General features: G+C 36.9%; 1 long non-coding RNA gene across 4 annotated transcripts; it reads left to right on the top strand.

The window, feature by feature from the left end:
* The first annotated feature begins 411 nt into the window (after window positions 1–411).
* LOC125186960 lies at window positions 412–4473 on the top strand. 4 transcript variants are annotated; one of them, XR_007170539.1, is made up of 7 exons: window positions 412–632; window positions 995–1575; window positions 1751–1791; window positions 2495–2571; window positions 2652–3010; window positions 3114–4113; window positions 4200–4473. It is a non-coding gene; the product is annotated as an uncharacterized LOC125186960 (long non-coding RNA). The 4 variants fall into 4 exon arrangements; XR_007170541.1 differs by having other exon boundaries at window positions 995–1791; window positions 3114–3214; window positions 3632–4113; XR_007170540.1 differs by having other exon boundaries at window positions 995–1791; window positions 3114–3214; window positions 3591–4113.
* The last annotated feature ends 422 nt before the right edge of the window (window positions 4474–4895 follow it).

Here is a 4895-nt window from a genome sequence, read left to right as displayed (position 1 = left end):
CAAATCTGTCCAGATTCACTTCTTGAGAATTAATTCTAAACATATAATGATTTTATAATTTTAATCCAGAATAAATGTTTGTAAGCTTACATATGAATTGCTCATTGTTTTGTAAAATATTGATGGGTCCTTTAAATTTGACAGTGCTAGAATTTCATCGCGACAATTCCAATGTCTATATAAATTTGTTAGATATCAATTCAAAATCAAATGCTTAGAGGTTCTATTTTTAAAATTTTGATTTTATTATATTTTTATCATTTTATTACATTTTTATTTTGTTTTATTAACGAAATGGAGCTCATAAATGGTTTGGGAATTGGAATAGGGGAATAGTTTCGAGAATTTAGTAAATTAAAATGAATAATTAAGAAATGAAACATTGACACTGGTGGGTCAGTACCTCTCCCCCTTCCCCGCCTAAAAACCTCCCAATCCAAAGAAGTATTCAACGGCTCCCAAATCGTAGGGTTTAAATGTCGCTCTTCTCCATAAACCCTTTCTCACTACTCACTCCTAAACATTAAAAATTGATTTAAAAACTCTGACATCGCCGCAGATTTTGCATATCCGCGGATTTGTGAATTTTGGTCATTGAATGTTAATCAGGGTTCGGTTCCTAAAGTAAAATGGTATGTTGATGGTTTTAATTTGTGGAAGCATTTTGCATGTGCTTTAAACTCTAGCTGAAATCTTTGCTGAATCACGTTTTTGTTCTCTTGAATCTTCTTTATAGATCCGGTAATATCCTTTTTTAGAAGTGGTGTGTTTGATTTCATCTAAGGATATTTGGAAAATTAAATAAATGAAAATACAGAAAAGTTGGTGGAGAAATAGAGATATTGTGGAAGCATGATGGTGCTGATGTTAATACTTGTTAAACTTATTTTTTGTGTAAAATTTTAGGAATCACTATTAACTGAAACTTCGTAGTTGAACTTCTTGTATCCAACTTATGCTCTCACATTCAGCTGAAACTCAATAATTTTTCTAGGGCACCCCACCCAAAGTATATGAAGGTTCTCACATTTGGGTTGAGGATCCGGAGGTTGTTTGGATTGATGGGAAAATGCTAAAGATTCTCGCGGACGAAGTTGAAGTCGTAACATCTGATGGAAGGACGGTAAAACATCATTGTTTTTTAGCTGATGCTTTTTCCTCTTTTGTATGGTGTCAAGGACTATAGTATAGATAGCTCATTGCTTGTCTTCTTTAGATCCAATTTGCCAACAAATAATTAGTTTGCTCTGGAACAGAGAAGATAAGTTTCCATAATTTAGTGTAATAAACCTACTTTTCTTCTGATACACACTGTCAAGGTAATCAAACTGCAGTCTAGTACGATCTTCTTCTTCTTCTTGGTTTTTTCAAGGAAAAATAAATTAAAGTTATTACCGAGTCTTGTTAGATAAATTAGAAAAATGATGAATAAGGGGACAAGTAGCTCAATACTGGTAAGCAGAGAAAGTGGTGCTGGTAAGACTGAAACTACTAAGATGCTTATGCAATATCTTGCTTATTGGGGTTGCTATAAAGAAGGTGAAGGAAGATCAGTAGGAACATCAAGTTCTTGAGGTAGGTTTTGTCATCTAATTTTCTATTTAATTACTGATAATCTTACTATTTATAGTTTATTTTCTTTCAAAATATTTTCTTGAAAAGTCTCTCTTGTAGAATATGTTATAATGATAATGCTTTCAAACTAGTGAGTAGCAAAGTTTGACTAGTTGAACTGGTAACATTTGTACAGTCAAAGGTGTTTCTGGAAATGAAGTGTATACTGTTTGACAGGTAAGGTTTACAACTTGAAAATGTGGTTAGGAAATACTTTTTTCCTTTGCCTAATGAGTGTCCTATTTTGAAAAAGTATTGTCCCCGAATAAGCCTCTTATTTGAAAACTATATGCAGAAATAATGGCACCAAATTTACCCTTTGTTCAGTTTTTCAATACTATGACTTTGCAGAACTCTTCATATCCCCCATAATAATTAGGGGAAAAGTAGTAAAATTTCCCACTTTCTTGGAATACAAGTTTTGATGGTCGGGAACACTAACTCGGGAATGTAGGGAGTAGTGAGTTCTGTTTTGTAATCTTTCTGGGAAGTACTCCTGAAAGTTATAAATCAAATACACTTTTGTCTGGTATTGTGTCTACTTCTGCATTTTCATATATGTGAAGCTTATTTCCTTTTTCGTCCGTCCCTAAAAATTTGTCACCTTTGACTTTTACCATTTTTGGTAGTGGACCCTACATTCCACTAACTCATTCACACTCACATTTTATTATAAAACTAATATATAAAAGTAGGACCCACATGTCACCAACTTTTTCAACCCACTTTCTATTACATTTCTTAAAACCCGTGCCCGGTCAAATGGTTATGAATTATTAGGGACGGAGGGAGTATTATTTTTGTCTGGACATTAAGAAGTATAAGCTGGGACATCTGCAGACATTTCACTACCTAAACCAAACTACTTGCTTTGTGCTAGATGATGTGGATGATGCTCATGATTATTTGGCAACAAGGAAAGTCATGAATGTTGTTGGAATTGGTCAAGAAGAGCAGGTACGATCTTAACATATTTGGATCTCCTTTGTCCCATATACTCTCTTTCTGTCAGTAATTTATATTTTATTATTCTACAGGATTCAATCTTCAGAATTGTCGCATCAATTCTCCATCTTGGTGATGTTAGATTCGCCAAGGGGGAAGAGATTGATTCATCGGTTCTCGAGGATGAGAAATCAAAGTTCCATCTTCATACAACAGGAGAGCTTTTAATGTAGAATAGGGTATTTATACTTGCAAGACTCCCTTTTTTCGCATTAGTGCAAGGGCTTGTCTGGTACCCCTGAAACGCCGTGAAACAACATTCCTCACCCCATTAACCGTCGTATGGTAGCCGCTAAACGTTTCCAGCGACCCGGTACACAACAACCGGGTTTCCAACCTTCATCTACTACTATCAGTGGCTTCGTGCTAACACAATCAGAGTCTTGAGCAGGTATAAGAGACGGGCATTTCACGATTTGGCTGAAAACGCTGCATTTATACGATTTTGCCCTCCAAATTCATCAACCGTTTCATCTTTTGCCCTTCATTTACAGTTGGTGGCTCAATTTCCGTCGAGGCGAGTTCGGCACTTCACAGGCGTATCCCCCTCTTCGACTCACTTCAGTTCGGCGTTCATCGGATTACTGTTTTCCGGGTGAGTTTTGATCCGGTTGTTCGATTGTTGTTGAATGGTGTCGATTTGTGCATATTTTAGGTTTTGATGTGGTGTTTTACTTTTTGAACTTCGAATTGGGGTTCTTGCTTAATTAATTCTGTTCTGATTGGAGAGTTGGTATTATTGTGCATCTGAAGCTATCAGATATTCCCCTTGGATTTGGTTGCCTTGCATAATCGATTTCGTTCCGCAATAGAGTGATTATGAATTGGTGATGATGAATGTGGTGTGCATCTGCAATAAAGTGAATTGTGTGAAAAAAATCAATCCGGATAGTGGTCGACCTGTTTAGTGCATTGTCTATTTTCTTTGATTTTACCCCTTTGATGTTCATTTGTGAATGGATTGAATTCAGATTGAGTTTTGTGGGCTCTCATTTTTTTGGACTGAATTCAGATTGAGTTTTCATCCGTATCACTCGTTGTATGAAGATACTCCCTCTGTGTGCGGGCTCTAGTTTTTTTGGCTGTAGTTTGTAGTTTGTAGCTCTACATAGAGACTCTGTTAACTCGTTCAGCCATACATTACGTGATGGGATTGAAGATCCGGAGATCAGCTTCCAACTCAAGTTGGAAAACGCTGTACAAAGAAACTTGGCTTCGGCTTTCAACCAAGCCATGGTGTACTCAAAGATGAGCGCTGGCAGCTCTGCAAGAGGCTGGAAGCTTGCATCAGCTGAACAGAGGCTGGTGGATGCAGAAGCCATCGTTGATCTTGCATTGGACGAAACAGAAAGCATCGAACAGCTTGAGCTTCTTAGGTTGAAAGCCCTCGTTCTGATCGCTCAAGAGCAGCCGAAGCAGGCTATAGAAACCTATAGGATCTTGCTAGCTCTGATTCGGGGACAAGGCGAAAATCTAGAGAAAAGCGCAAATAAGGTTTGCACACTTTCAAATGTTGCATTGCTGCATGAACATTTCCTGTGAATAACGATGTCTTGATTGTTGGAGTTGTTTCTTGGCAGGTGGAAACCAATTACTATGAATAGGAGGAGCAATACACAACAACACAACGGAGAGCAACCAATTACCTTGTCACAGCTGTATCCGATGCACGGCGGGTCGTCGTTTGATCGCTAGGGTAGATTTTTTGTTAGAGGAGCCGCTGAACAAATTTGAGTTATGTAAACCCTATTTAAGCCAACTAATCGACACTCTTCACTCTTGGCGGGAAGATAATCATTGTTTACCGCTTGAATTTCCATGATTTTGGGATACAACATCCATAATTGGAGTTCATCCGAGAGAGGGGTACTTTAGTCAGCATTTTGTGTGTTTCAGTGGATCGTTGTTCCAACCAAACGTGGGTTATGGGCTAATCTAATTACTTGGGCTGAACCAAACAACTTACTAATCTATCAACCAATTCATGAAAACCCATTAACCATAAAACCTTGTTAATTATTTACAAACCTACCAGACGAGCCCTAATAATTTTCAATATTAGGTGTGATTCTAAAGCTCTGGAAGATGCGTTATTGAAGCATGTGATGGTCACTCCATTCTATAAGAACATTATCGAAGTTAGAGCTACAAAATAAATTGAACCAAGCTATTAAAATATTATTGATACTTAGTACTCCCTTCATTCTATAAGAATATGAATTTTAAGTTTGACACAAGTTTTAATGTATAATTGATAAAATAAGAAATATGTAGAG

The sequence above is a fragment of the Salvia hispanica genome, chromosome 5 (genome assembly GCF_023119035.1).
Source record: "Salvia hispanica cultivar TCC Black 2014 chromosome 5, UniMelb_Shisp_WGS_1.0, whole genome shotgun sequence".
Lineage (NCBI taxonomy): Eukaryota > Viridiplantae > Streptophyta > Magnoliopsida > Lamiales > Lamiaceae > Salvia > Salvia hispanica.
The sequence above is the reverse complement of the archived record's forward strand: the minus strand, read 5'-3'. Positions and strand labels throughout refer to the sequence as shown.